Below are 9,452 nucleotides of genomic sequence, written 5' to 3' on the forward strand. Positions count from 1 at the left end.
TTGGAAAACAGAGCAAAATCGAACGAAACGGCGACGAAAAGCCTACGACACTCGGTATTCCCAGCCGGTCAACCATGCAAGTACTAACCGAGCCCGACATTGCTTAACTTCCGAGATCGAACGAGATCGGGTGCATTCAACGTGGTATGGTTGTAGGCGATAAAGTAGTAGTCTATTCGGCTATTTGTATTTCGCAGTTGTTGGAAAACAGAGCAAAATCGAATGAAACGGCGACGAAAAGCCTACGACACTCGGTATTCCCAGCCGGTCACCCATGCAAGTACATACATGCAACTGACATTGCTTAACTTCCGAGATCGAACGATAACGGGTGCATTCAACGTGGTATGGTTGTAGGCGATAAAGTAGTAGTCTATTCGGCTATTTGTATTTTGCAGTTGTTGGAAAACAGAGCAAAATCGAATGAAACGGCGACAAAAAGACTACGACACTCGGTATTCCCAGCCGGTCACCCATGCAAGTACTAACCGAGCCCGACATTGCTTAACTTCCGAGATCGAACGAGATCGGGTGCATTCAACGTGGTATAGTTGTAGGCGATAAAGTAGTAGTCTATTCGGCTATTTATATTTCGCAGTTGTTGGAAAACAGAGCAAAATCGAATGAAACGGCGACGAAAAGCCTACGACACTCGGTATTCCCAGCCGGTCACCCATGCAAGTACTAACCGAGCCCGACATTGCTTAACTTCCGAGATCGAACGATAACGGGTGCATTCAACGTGGTATGGTTGTAGGCGATAAAGTAGTAGTGTATTCGGCTATTTGTATTTCGCAGTTGTTGGAAAACAGAGCAAAATCGAATGAAACGGCGACAAAAAGCCTACGACACTCGGTATTCCCAGCCGGTCACCCATGCAAGTACTAACCGAGCCCGACATTGCTTAACTTCCGAGATCGAACGAGATCGGGTGCATTCAACGTGGTATGGTTGTAGGCGATGAAGTAGTAGTCTATTCGGCTATTTGTATTTCGCAGTTGTTGGAAAACAGAGCAAAATCGAATGAAACGGCGACAAAAAGCCTACGACACTCGGTATTCCCAGCCGGTCACCCATGCAAGTACTAACCGAGCGCGACATTGCTTAACTTCCGAGATCGAACGAGATCGGGTGCATTCAACGTGGTATGGTTTTAGGCGATAAAGAAGTAGTCTATTCGGCTATTTGTATTTCGCAGTTGTTGGAAAACAGAGCAAAATCGAATGAAACGGCGACGAAAAGCCTACGACACTCGGTATTCTCAGCCGGTCACCCATGCAAGTACTAACCGAGCCAGATATTGCTTAACTTCCGAGATCGAACGAGATCGGGTGCATTCAACGTGGTATGGTTGTAGGCGATAAAGTAGTAGTCTATTCGGCTATTTGTATTTCGCAGTTGTTGGAAAACAGAGCAAAATCGAATGAAACGGCGACGAAAAGCCTACGACACTCGGTATTCCCAGCTGGACACCCATGCAAGTACTAACCGAGCCCGACATTGCTTAACTTCCGAGATCGAACGAGATCGAGTGCATTCAACGTGGTATGGTTGTAGGCGATAAAGTAGTAGTCTATTCGGCTATTTGTATTTTGCAGTTGTTGGAAAACAGAGCAAAATCGAATGAAGCGGCGACGAAAAGCCTACGACACTCGGTATTCCCAGCCGGTCACCCATGCAAGTACTAACCGAGCCCGACATTGCTTAACTTCCGAGATCGAACGAGATCGGGTGCATTCAACGTGGTATGGTTGTAGTCGATAAAGTAGTAGTCTGTTCTGTTATTTGTATTTTGCAGTTGTTAGAAAACAGAGAAAAAACGAATGGAACGGCGACGAAAAAAAAGCCTACGACACTCGGTATTCCCAGCCGGTCACCCATGCAAGTACTAACCGAGCCCGACATTGCTTAACTTCCGGGATCGAACGAGATCGGGTGCATTCAACGTGGTATGGTTGTAGGCAATGAAGTAGTAGTCTATTCGGCTATTTGTATTTCGCAGTTGTTGGAAAACAGAGCAAAATCGAATGAAACGGCGACGAAAAGCCTACGACACTCGGTATTCCCAGCCGGTCACCCATGCAAGTACTAACCGAGCGCGACATTGCTTAACTTCCGAGATCGAACGAGATCGGGTGCATTCAACGTGGTATGGTTGTAGGCGATAAAGTAGTAGTCTATTCGGCTATTTGTATTTAGCAGTTGTTGGAAAACAGAGCAAAATCGAATGAAACGGCGACGAAAAGCCTACGACACTCGGTATTCTCAGCCGGTCACCCATGCAAGTACTAACCGAGCCAGATATTGCTTAACTTCCGACATCGAACGATAACGGGTGCATTCAACGTGGTATGGTTGTAGGCGATAAAGTAGTAGTCTATTCGGCTATTTGTATTTCGCAGTTGTTGGAAAACAGAGCAAAATCGAATGAAACGGCGACGAAAAGCCTACGACACTCGGTATTCCCAGCCGGTCACCCATGCAAGTACTAACCGAGCCCGACATTGCTTAACTTCCGAGATCGAACGAGATCGGGTGCATTCAACGTGGTATGGTTGTAGGCGATAAAGTAGTAGTCTATTCGGCTATTTGTATTTAGCAGTTGTTGGAAAACAGAGCAAAATCGAATGAAACGGCGACAAAAATCCTACGACACTCGGTATTCCCAGCCGGTCACCCATGCAAGTACTAACCAAGCCCGACATTGCTTAACTTCCGAGATCGAACGAGATCGGGTGCATTCAACGTGGTATGGTTGTAGGCGATAATAAAGTAGTCTATTCGGCTATTTGTATTTCGCAGTTGTTGGAAAACAGAGCAAAATCGAATGAAACGGCGACGAAAAGCCTACGACACTCGGTATTCCCAGCCGGTCACCCATGCAAGTACTAACCGAGCCCGACATTGCTTAACTTCCGAGATCGAACGAGATCGGGTGCATTCAACGTGGTATGGTTGTAGGCGATAAAGTAGTAGTCTATTCGGCTATTTGTATTTCGCAGTTGTTGGAAAACAGAGCAAAATCGAATGAAACGGCGACGAAAAGCCTACGACACTCGGTATTCCCAGCCGGTCACCCATGCAAGTACTAACCGAGCCCGACATTGCTTAACTTCCGAGATCGAACGAGATCGAGTGCATTCAACGTGGTATGGTTGTAGGCGATAAAGTAGTAGTCTATTCGGCTATTTGTATTTTGCAGTTGTTGGAAAACAGAGCAAAATCGAATGAAACGGCGACGAAAAGCCTACGACACTCAGTATTCCCAGCCGGTCACCCATGCAAGTACTAACCGAGCCCGACATTGCTTAACTTCCGAGATCGAACGAGATCGGGTGCATTCAACGTGGTATGGTTGTAGGCGATAAAGAAGTAGTCTATTCGGCTATTTGTATTTCGCAGTTGTTGGAAAACAGAGCAAAATCGAATGAAACGGCGAGAAAAAGCCTACGACACTCGGTATTCCCAGCCGGTCACCCATGCAAGTACTAACCGAGCCCGACATTGCTTAACTTCCGAGATCGAACGAGATCGGGTGCATTCAACGTGGTATGGTTGTAGGCGATAAAGAAGTAGTCTATTCGGCTATTTGTATTTCGCAGTTGTTGGAAAACAGAGCAAAATCGAATGAAACGGCGACGAAAAGCCTACGACACTCGGTATTCCCAGCCGGTCACCCATGCAAGTACTAACCGAGCCCGACATTGCTTAACTTCCGAGATCGAACGAGATCGGGTGCATTCAACGTGGTATGGTTGTAGGCGATAAAGTAGTAGTCTATTCGGCTATTTGTATTTCGCAGTTGTTGGAAAACAGAGCAAAATCGAATGAAACGGCGACGAAAAGCCTACGACACTCGGTATTCCCAGCCGGTCACCCATGCAAGTACTAACCGAGCCCGACATTGCTTAACTTCCGAGATCGAACGAGATCGAGTGCATTCAACGTGGTATGGTTGTAGGCGATAAAGTAGTAGTCTATTCGGCTATTTGTATTTTGCAGTTGTTGGAAAACAGAGCAAAATCGAATGAAGCGGCGACGAAAAGCCTACGACACTCGGTATTCCCAGCCGGTCACCCATGCAAGTACTAACCGAGCCCGACATTGCTTAACTTCCGAGATCGAACGAGATCGGGTGCATTCAACGTGGTATGATTGTAGTCGATAAAGTAGTAGTCTGTTCTGCTATTTGTATTTTGCAGTTGTTAGAAAACAGAGAAAAAACGAATGGAACGGCGACGAAAAAAAAGCCTACGACACTCGGTATTCCCAGCCGGTCACCCATGCAAGTACTAACCGAGCCCGACATTGCTTAACTTCCGAGATCGAACGAGATCGGGTGCATTCAACGTGGTATGGTTGTAGGCGATAAAGTAGTAGTCTATTCGGCTATTTGTATTTCGCAGTTGTTGGAAAACAGAGCAAAATCGAATGAAACGGCGACAAAAAGCCTACGACACTCGGTATTCCCAGCCGGTCACCCATGCAAGTACTAACCGAGCCCGACATTGCTTAACTTCCGAGATCGAACGAGATCGGGTGCATTCAACGTGGTATGGTTTTAGGCGATAAAGAAGTAGTCTATTCGGCTATTTGTATTTCGCAGTTGTTGGAAAACAGAGCAAAATCGAATGAAACGGCGACGAAAAGCCTACGACACTCGGTATTCCCAGCCGGTCAGCCACGCAAGTACTAACCGAGCCCGACATTGCTTAACTTCCGAGATCGAACGAGATCGGGTGCATTCAACGTGGTATGGTTGTAGGCGATAAAGTAGTAGTCTATTCGGCTATTTGTATTTCGCAGTTGTTGGAAAACAGAGCAAAATCGAATGAAACGGCGACGAAAAGCCTACGACACTCGGTATTCCCAGCTGGACACCCATGCAAGTACTAACCGAGCCCGACATTGCTCAACTTCCGAGATCGAACGAGATCGAGTGCATTCAACGTGGTATGGTTGTAGGCGATAAAGTAGTAGTCTATTCGGCTATTTGTATTTTGCAGTTGTTGGAAAACAGAGCAAAATCGAATGAAGCGGCGACGAAAAGCCTACGACACTCGGTATTCCCAGCCGGTCACCCATGCAAGTACTAACCGAGCCCGACATTGCTTAACTTCCGAGATCGAACGAGATCGGGTGCATTCAACGTGGTATGGTTGTAGTCGATAAAGTAGTAGTCTGTTCTGTTATTTGTATTTTGCAGTTGTTAGAAAACAGAGAAAAAACGAATGGAACGGCGACGAAAAAAAAGCCTACGACACTCGGTATTCCCAGCCGGTCACCCATGCAAGTACTAACCGAGCCCGACATTGCTTAACTTCCGGGATCGAACGAGATCGGGTGCATTCAACGTGGTATGGTTGTAGGCAATAAAGTAGTAGTCTATTCGGCTTTTTGTATTTCGCAGTTGTTGGAAAACAGAGCAAAATCGAATGAAACGGCGACGAAAAGCCTACGAAACTCGGTATTCCCAGCCGGTCACCCATGCAAGTACTAACCGAGCCCGACATTGCTTAACTTCCGAGATCGAACGAGATCGGGTGCATTCAACGTGGTATGGTTGTAGGCGATAAAGTAGTAGTCTATTCGGCTATTTGTATTTAGCAGTTGTTGGAAAACAGAGCAAAATCGAATGAAACGGCGACGAAAAGCCTACGACACTCGGTATTCTCAGCCGGTCACCCATGCAAGTACTAACCGAGCCAGATATTGCTTAACTTCCGACATCGAACGATAACGGGTGCATTCAACGTGGTATGGTTGTAGGCGATAAAGTAGTAGTCTATTCGGCTATTTGTATTTCGCAGTTGTTGGAAAACAGAGCAAAATCGAATGAAACGGCGACGAAAAGCCTACGACACTCGGTATTCCCAGCCGGTCACCCATGCAAGTACTAACCGAGCCCGACATTGCTTAACTTCCGAGATCGAACGAGATCGGGTGCATTCAACGTGGTATGGTTGTAGGCAATAAAGTAGTAGTCTATTCGGCTATTTGTATTTAGCAGTTGTTGGAAAACAGAGCAAAATCGAATAAAACGGCGACAAAAAGCCTACGACACTCGGTATTCCCAGCCGGTCACCCATGCAAGTACTAACCGAGCCCGACATTGCTTAACTTCCGAGATCGAACGAGATCGGGTGCATTCAACGTGGTATGGTTGTAGGCGATAAAGAAGTAGTCTATTCGGCTATTTGTATTTCGCAGTTGTTGGAAAACAGAGCAAAATCGAATGAAACGGCGACGAAAAGCCTACGACACTCGGTATTCCCAGCCGGTCACCCATGCAAGTACTAACCGAGCCCGACATTGCTTAACTTCCGAGATCGAACGAGATCGGGTGCATTCAACGTGGTATGGTTGTAGGCGATAAAGTAGTAGTCTATTCGGCTATTTGTATTTCGCAGTTGTTGGAAAACAGAGCAAAATCGAATGAAACGGCGACGAAAAGCCTACGACACTCGGTATTCCCAGCCGGTCACCCATGCAAGTACTAACCGAGCCCGACATTGCTTAACTTCCGAGATCGAACGAGATCGAGTGCATTCAACGTGGTATGGTTGTAGGCGATAAAGTAGTAGTCTATTCGGCTATTTGTATTTTGCAGTTGTTGGAAAACAGAGCAAAATCGAATGAAACGGCGACGAAAAGCCTACGACACTCAGTATTCCCAGCCGGTCACCCATGCAAGTACTAACCGAGCCCGACATTGCTTAACTTCCGAGATCGAACGAGATCGGGTGCATTCAACGTGGTATGGTTGTAGGCGATAAAGAAGTAGTCTATTCGGCTATTTGTATTTCGCAGTTGTTGGAAAACAGAGCAAAATCGAATGAAACGGCGACAAAAAGCCTACGACACTCGGTATTCCCAGCCGGTCACCAATGCAAGTACTAACCGAGCCCGACATTGCTTAACTTCCGAGATCGAACGAGATCGGGTGCATTCAACGTGGTATGGTTGTAGGCGATAAAGAAGTAGTCTATTCGGCTATTTGTATTTCGCAGTTGTTGGAAAACAGAGCAAAATCGAATGAAACGGCGACGAAAAGCCTACGACACTCGGTATTCCCAGCCGGTCACCCATGCAAGTACTAACCGAGCCCGACATTGCTTAACTTCCGAGATCGAACGAGATCGGGTGCATTCAACGTGGTATGGTTGTAGGCGATAAAGTAGTAGTCTATTCGGCTATTTGTATTTCGCAGTTGTTGGAAAACAGAGCAAAATCGAATGAAACGGCGACGAAAAGCCTACGACACTCGGTATTCCCAGCCGGTCACCCATGCAAGTACTAACCGAGCCCGACATTGTTTAACTTCCGAGATCGAACGAGATCGAGTGCATTCAACGTGGTATGGTTGTAGGCGATAAAGTAGTAGTCTATTCGGCTATTTGTATTTTGCAGTTGTTGGAAAACAGAGCAAAATCGAATGAAGCGGCGACGAAAAGCCTACGACACTCGGTATTCCCAGCCGGTCACCCATGCAAGTACTAACCGAGCCCGACATTGCTTAACTTCCGAGATCGAACGAGATCGGGTGCATTCAACGTGGTATGGTTGTAGTCGATAAAGTAGTAGTCTGTTCTGCTATTTGTATTTTGCAGTTGTTAGAAAACAGAGAGAAAAAAGGAATGGAACGGCGACGAAAAAAAAAGCCTACGACACTCGGTATTCCCAGCCGGTCACCCATGCAAGTACTAACCGAGCCCGACATTGCTTAACTTCCGGGATCGAACGAGATCGGGTGCATTCAACGTGGTATGGTTGTAGGCGATAAAGAAGTAGTCTATTCGGCTATTTGTATTTCGCAGTTGTTGGAAAACAGAGCAAAATCGAATGAAACGGCGACAAAAAGCCTACGACACTCGGTATTCCCAGCCGGTCACCAATGCAAGTACTAACCGAGCCCGACATTGCTTAACTTCCGAGATCGAACGAGATCGGGTGCATTCAACGTGGTATGGTTGTAGGCGATAAAGAAGTAGTCTATTCGGCTATTTGTATTTCGCAGTTGTTGGAAAACAGAGCAAAATCGAATGAAACGGCGACGAAAAGCCTACGACACTCGGTATTCCCAGCCGGTCACCCATGCAAGTACTAACCGAGCCCGACATTGCTTAACTTCCGAGATCGAACGAGATCGGGTGCATTCAACGTGGTATGGTTGTAGGCGATAAAGTAGTAGTCTATTCGGCTATTTGTATTTCGCAGTTGTTGGAAAACAGAGCAAAATCGAATGAAACGGCGACGAAAAGCCTACGACACTCGGTATTCCCAGCCGGTCACCCATGCAAGTACTAACCGAGCCCGACATTGTTTAACTTCCGAGATCGAACGAGATCGAGTGCATTCAACGTGGTATGGTTGTAGGCGATAAAGTAGTAGTCTATTCGGCTATTTGTATTTTGCAGTTGTTGGAAAACAGAGCAAAATCGAATGAAGCGGCGACGAAAAGCCTACGACACTCGGTATTCCCAGCCGGTCACCCATGCAAGTACTAACCGAGCCCGACATTGCTTAACTTCCGAGATCGAACGAGATCGGGTGCATTCAACGTGGTATGGTTGTAGTCGATAAAGTAGTAGTCTGTTCTGCTATTTGTATTTTGCAGTTGTTAGAAAACAGAGAGAAAAAAGGAATGGAACGGCGACGAAAAAAAAAGCCTACGACACTCGGTATTCCCAGCCGGTCACCCATGCAAGTACTAACCGAGCCCGACATTGCTTAACTTCCGGGATCGAACGAGATCGGGTGCATTCAACGTGGTATGGTTGTAGGCAATAAAGTAGTAGTCTATTTGGCTATTTGTATTTCGCAGTTGTTGGAAAACAGAGCAAAATCGAATGAAACGGCGACGAAAAGCCTACGACACTCGGTATTCCCAGCCGGTCACCCATGCAAGTACTAACCGAGCCCGACATTGCTTAACTTCCGAGATCGAACGAGATCGGGTGCATTCAACGTGGTATGGTTGTAGGCGATAAAGTAGTAGTCTATTCGGCTATTTGTATTTAGCAGTTGTTGGAAAACAGAGCAAAATCGAATGAAACGGCGACGAAAAGCCTACGACACTCGGTATTCCCAGCCGGTCACCCATGCAAGTACTAACCGAGCCAGATATTGCTTAACTTCCGACATCGAACGATAACGGGTGCATTCAACGTGGTATGGTTGTAGGCGATAAAGTAGTAGTCTATTCGGCTATTTGTATTTCGCAGTTGTTGGAAAACAGAGCAAAATCGAATGAAACGGCGACGAAAAGCCTACGACACTCGGTATTCCCAGCCGGTCACCCATGCAAGTACTAACCGAGCCCGACATTGCTTAACTTCCGAGATCGAACGAGATCGGGTGCATTCAACGTGGTATGGTTGTAGGCAATAAAGTAGTAGTCTATTCGGCTATTTGTATTTAGCAGTTGTTGGAAAACAGAGCAAAATCGAATG

At 46.5% G+C, this 9,452-nt stretch overlaps 39 non-coding genes and 7 pseudogenes across 39 annotated transcripts; all 46 read right to left on the reverse strand.

Moving 5' to 3' along the window:
• Window positions 1–39: 39 nt before the first annotated feature.
• LOC144415204 (5S ribosomal RNA) lies at window positions 40–158 on the reverse strand. Its single transcript, XR_013471096.1, has one exon. It is a non-coding gene; the product is annotated as a 5S ribosomal RNA (ribosomal RNA).
• Window positions 159–440: 282 nt separating this feature from the next.
• Window positions 441–559, reverse strand: LOC144415879 (5S ribosomal RNA). Its single transcript, XR_013471773.1, has one exon. It is a non-coding gene; the product is annotated as a 5S ribosomal RNA (ribosomal RNA).
• Window positions 560–640: 81 nt separating this feature from the next.
• LOC144417896 (5S ribosomal RNA) lies at window positions 641–759 on the reverse strand (annotated as a pseudogene).
• An 81-nt stretch (window positions 760–840) lies between these two features.
• Window positions 841–959, reverse strand: LOC144413755 (5S ribosomal RNA). Its single transcript, XR_013469646.1, has one exon. It is a non-coding gene; the product is annotated as a 5S ribosomal RNA (ribosomal RNA).
• An 81-nt stretch (window positions 960–1,040) lies between these two features.
• LOC144418030 (5S ribosomal RNA) lies at window positions 1,041–1,159 on the reverse strand (annotated as a pseudogene).
• An 81-nt stretch (window positions 1,160–1,240) lies between these two features.
• On the reverse strand, window positions 1,241–1,359 carry LOC144417728 (5S ribosomal RNA; annotated as a pseudogene).
• Window positions 1,360–1,440: 81 nt separating this feature from the next.
• On the reverse strand, window positions 1,441–1,559 carry LOC144415919 (5S ribosomal RNA). Its single transcript, XR_013471813.1, has one exon. It is a non-coding gene; the product is annotated as a 5S ribosomal RNA (ribosomal RNA).
• Window positions 1,560–1,640: 81 nt separating this feature from the next.
• On the reverse strand, window positions 1,641–1,759 carry LOC144415280 (5S ribosomal RNA). The gene has a single exon (XR_013471172.1). It is a non-coding gene; the product is annotated as a 5S ribosomal RNA (ribosomal RNA).
• Window positions 1,760–1,844: 85 nt separating this feature from the next.
• LOC144416328 (5S ribosomal RNA) lies at window positions 1,845–1,963 on the reverse strand. The gene has a single exon (XR_013472221.1). It is a non-coding gene; the product is annotated as a 5S ribosomal RNA (ribosomal RNA).
• An 81-nt stretch (window positions 1,964–2,044) lies between these two features.
• On the reverse strand, window positions 2,045–2,163 carry LOC144416824 (5S ribosomal RNA). Its single transcript, XR_013472717.1, has one exon. It is a non-coding gene; the product is annotated as a 5S ribosomal RNA (ribosomal RNA).
• An 81-nt stretch (window positions 2,164–2,244) lies between these two features.
• On the reverse strand, window positions 2,245–2,363 carry LOC144413073 (5S ribosomal RNA; annotated as a pseudogene).
• Window positions 2,364–2,444: 81 nt separating this feature from the next.
• LOC144413756 (5S ribosomal RNA) lies at window positions 2,445–2,563 on the reverse strand. The gene has a single exon (XR_013469647.1). It is a non-coding gene; the product is annotated as a 5S ribosomal RNA (ribosomal RNA).
• Window positions 2,564–2,644: 81 nt separating this feature from the next.
• Window positions 2,645–2,763, reverse strand: LOC144415146 (5S ribosomal RNA). The gene has a single exon (XR_013471038.1). It is a non-coding gene; the product is annotated as a 5S ribosomal RNA (ribosomal RNA).
• Window positions 2,764–2,844: 81 nt separating this feature from the next.
• Window positions 2,845–2,963, reverse strand: LOC144413757 (5S ribosomal RNA). Its single transcript, XR_013469648.1, has one exon. It is a non-coding gene; the product is annotated as a 5S ribosomal RNA (ribosomal RNA).
• Window positions 2,964–3,044: 81 nt separating this feature from the next.
• Window positions 3,045–3,163, reverse strand: LOC144414866 (5S ribosomal RNA). The gene has a single exon (XR_013470757.1). It is a non-coding gene; the product is annotated as a 5S ribosomal RNA (ribosomal RNA).
• An 81-nt stretch (window positions 3,164–3,244) lies between these two features.
• Window positions 3,245–3,363, reverse strand: LOC144415154 (5S ribosomal RNA). Its single transcript, XR_013471046.1, has one exon. It is a non-coding gene; the product is annotated as a 5S ribosomal RNA (ribosomal RNA).
• Window positions 3,364–3,444: 81 nt separating this feature from the next.
• LOC144413758 (5S ribosomal RNA) lies at window positions 3,445–3,563 on the reverse strand. Its single transcript, XR_013469649.1, has one exon. It is a non-coding gene; the product is annotated as a 5S ribosomal RNA (ribosomal RNA).
• An 81-nt stretch (window positions 3,564–3,644) lies between these two features.
• Window positions 3,645–3,763, reverse strand: LOC144413759 (5S ribosomal RNA). The gene has a single exon (XR_013469650.1). It is a non-coding gene; the product is annotated as a 5S ribosomal RNA (ribosomal RNA).
• An 81-nt stretch (window positions 3,764–3,844) lies between these two features.
• Window positions 3,845–3,963, reverse strand: LOC144414867 (5S ribosomal RNA). Its single transcript, XR_013470758.1, has one exon. It is a non-coding gene; the product is annotated as a 5S ribosomal RNA (ribosomal RNA).
• An 81-nt stretch (window positions 3,964–4,044) lies between these two features.
• On the reverse strand, window positions 4,045–4,163 carry LOC144415883 (5S ribosomal RNA). Its single transcript, XR_013471777.1, has one exon. It is a non-coding gene; the product is annotated as a 5S ribosomal RNA (ribosomal RNA).
• Window positions 4,164–4,248: 85 nt separating this feature from the next.
• On the reverse strand, window positions 4,249–4,367 carry LOC144413760 (5S ribosomal RNA). The gene has a single exon (XR_013469651.1). It is a non-coding gene; the product is annotated as a 5S ribosomal RNA (ribosomal RNA).
• Window positions 4,368–4,448: 81 nt separating this feature from the next.
• Window positions 4,449–4,567, reverse strand: LOC144416589 (5S ribosomal RNA). Its single transcript, XR_013472482.1, has one exon. It is a non-coding gene; the product is annotated as a 5S ribosomal RNA (ribosomal RNA).
• An 81-nt stretch (window positions 4,568–4,648) lies between these two features.
• LOC144416054 (5S ribosomal RNA) lies at window positions 4,649–4,767 on the reverse strand. Its single transcript, XR_013471948.1, has one exon. It is a non-coding gene; the product is annotated as a 5S ribosomal RNA (ribosomal RNA).
• An 81-nt stretch (window positions 4,768–4,848) lies between these two features.
• Window positions 4,849–4,967, reverse strand: LOC144417540 (5S ribosomal RNA; annotated as a pseudogene).
• Window positions 4,968–5,048: 81 nt separating this feature from the next.
• Window positions 5,049–5,167, reverse strand: LOC144415282 (5S ribosomal RNA). The gene has a single exon (XR_013471174.1). It is a non-coding gene; the product is annotated as a 5S ribosomal RNA (ribosomal RNA).
• Window positions 5,168–5,252: 85 nt separating this feature from the next.
• On the reverse strand, window positions 5,253–5,371 carry LOC144416330 (5S ribosomal RNA). Its single transcript, XR_013472223.1, has one exon. It is a non-coding gene; the product is annotated as a 5S ribosomal RNA (ribosomal RNA).
• An 81-nt stretch (window positions 5,372–5,452) lies between these two features.
• LOC144416158 (5S ribosomal RNA) lies at window positions 5,453–5,571 on the reverse strand. Its single transcript, XR_013472052.1, has one exon. It is a non-coding gene; the product is annotated as a 5S ribosomal RNA (ribosomal RNA).
• Window positions 5,572–5,652: 81 nt separating this feature from the next.
• Window positions 5,653–5,771, reverse strand: LOC144413074 (5S ribosomal RNA; annotated as a pseudogene).
• An 81-nt stretch (window positions 5,772–5,852) lies between these two features.
• On the reverse strand, window positions 5,853–5,971 carry LOC144413762 (5S ribosomal RNA). The gene has a single exon (XR_013469653.1). It is a non-coding gene; the product is annotated as a 5S ribosomal RNA (ribosomal RNA).
• An 81-nt stretch (window positions 5,972–6,052) lies between these two features.
• Window positions 6,053–6,171, reverse strand: LOC144413763 (5S ribosomal RNA). Its single transcript, XR_013469654.1, has one exon. It is a non-coding gene; the product is annotated as a 5S ribosomal RNA (ribosomal RNA).
• Window positions 6,172–6,252: 81 nt separating this feature from the next.
• Window positions 6,253–6,371, reverse strand: LOC144413764 (5S ribosomal RNA). The gene has a single exon (XR_013469655.1). It is a non-coding gene; the product is annotated as a 5S ribosomal RNA (ribosomal RNA).
• An 81-nt stretch (window positions 6,372–6,452) lies between these two features.
• On the reverse strand, window positions 6,453–6,571 carry LOC144414868 (5S ribosomal RNA). Its single transcript, XR_013470759.1, has one exon. It is a non-coding gene; the product is annotated as a 5S ribosomal RNA (ribosomal RNA).
• An 81-nt stretch (window positions 6,572–6,652) lies between these two features.
• On the reverse strand, window positions 6,653–6,771 carry LOC144415155 (5S ribosomal RNA). The gene has a single exon (XR_013471047.1). It is a non-coding gene; the product is annotated as a 5S ribosomal RNA (ribosomal RNA).
• An 81-nt stretch (window positions 6,772–6,852) lies between these two features.
• LOC144416795 (5S ribosomal RNA) lies at window positions 6,853–6,971 on the reverse strand. The gene has a single exon (XR_013472688.1). It is a non-coding gene; the product is annotated as a 5S ribosomal RNA (ribosomal RNA).
• An 81-nt stretch (window positions 6,972–7,052) lies between these two features.
• LOC144413765 (5S ribosomal RNA) lies at window positions 7,053–7,171 on the reverse strand. Its single transcript, XR_013469656.1, has one exon. It is a non-coding gene; the product is annotated as a 5S ribosomal RNA (ribosomal RNA).
• An 81-nt stretch (window positions 7,172–7,252) lies between these two features.
• Window positions 7,253–7,371, reverse strand: LOC144415755 (5S ribosomal RNA). The gene has a single exon (XR_013471648.1). It is a non-coding gene; the product is annotated as a 5S ribosomal RNA (ribosomal RNA).
• An 81-nt stretch (window positions 7,372–7,452) lies between these two features.
• LOC144415283 (5S ribosomal RNA) lies at window positions 7,453–7,571 on the reverse strand. Its single transcript, XR_013471175.1, has one exon. It is a non-coding gene; the product is annotated as a 5S ribosomal RNA (ribosomal RNA).
• Window positions 7,572–7,659: 88 nt separating this feature from the next.
• On the reverse strand, window positions 7,660–7,778 carry LOC144416331 (5S ribosomal RNA). The gene has a single exon (XR_013472224.1). It is a non-coding gene; the product is annotated as a 5S ribosomal RNA (ribosomal RNA).
• Window positions 7,779–7,859: 81 nt separating this feature from the next.
• LOC144416796 (5S ribosomal RNA) lies at window positions 7,860–7,978 on the reverse strand. The gene has a single exon (XR_013472689.1). It is a non-coding gene; the product is annotated as a 5S ribosomal RNA (ribosomal RNA).
• Window positions 7,979–8,059: 81 nt separating this feature from the next.
• Window positions 8,060–8,178, reverse strand: LOC144413766 (5S ribosomal RNA). Its single transcript, XR_013469657.1, has one exon. It is a non-coding gene; the product is annotated as a 5S ribosomal RNA (ribosomal RNA).
• An 81-nt stretch (window positions 8,179–8,259) lies between these two features.
• LOC144415756 (5S ribosomal RNA) lies at window positions 8,260–8,378 on the reverse strand. The gene has a single exon (XR_013471649.1). It is a non-coding gene; the product is annotated as a 5S ribosomal RNA (ribosomal RNA).
• An 81-nt stretch (window positions 8,379–8,459) lies between these two features.
• On the reverse strand, window positions 8,460–8,578 carry LOC144415284 (5S ribosomal RNA). The gene has a single exon (XR_013471176.1). It is a non-coding gene; the product is annotated as a 5S ribosomal RNA (ribosomal RNA).
• An 88-nt stretch (window positions 8,579–8,666) lies between these two features.
• Window positions 8,667–8,785, reverse strand: LOC144416332 (5S ribosomal RNA). The gene has a single exon (XR_013472225.1). It is a non-coding gene; the product is annotated as a 5S ribosomal RNA (ribosomal RNA).
• Window positions 8,786–8,866: 81 nt separating this feature from the next.
• LOC144413767 (5S ribosomal RNA) lies at window positions 8,867–8,985 on the reverse strand. Its single transcript, XR_013469658.1, has one exon. It is a non-coding gene; the product is annotated as a 5S ribosomal RNA (ribosomal RNA).
• An 81-nt stretch (window positions 8,986–9,066) lies between these two features.
• On the reverse strand, window positions 9,067–9,185 carry LOC144413057 (5S ribosomal RNA; annotated as a pseudogene).
• Window positions 9,186–9,266: 81 nt separating this feature from the next.
• Window positions 9,267–9,385, reverse strand: LOC144413768 (5S ribosomal RNA). Its single transcript, XR_013469659.1, has one exon. It is a non-coding gene; the product is annotated as a 5S ribosomal RNA (ribosomal RNA).
• Between the last annotated feature and the right edge of the window lie 67 nt (window positions 9,386–9,452).

The sequence above is a fragment of the Styela clava genome, chromosome 15 (assembly GCF_964204865.1).
Source record: "Styela clava chromosome 15, kaStyClav1.hap1.2, whole genome shotgun sequence".
Lineage (NCBI taxonomy): Eukaryota > Metazoa > Chordata > Ascidiacea > Stolidobranchia > Styelidae > Styela > Styela clava.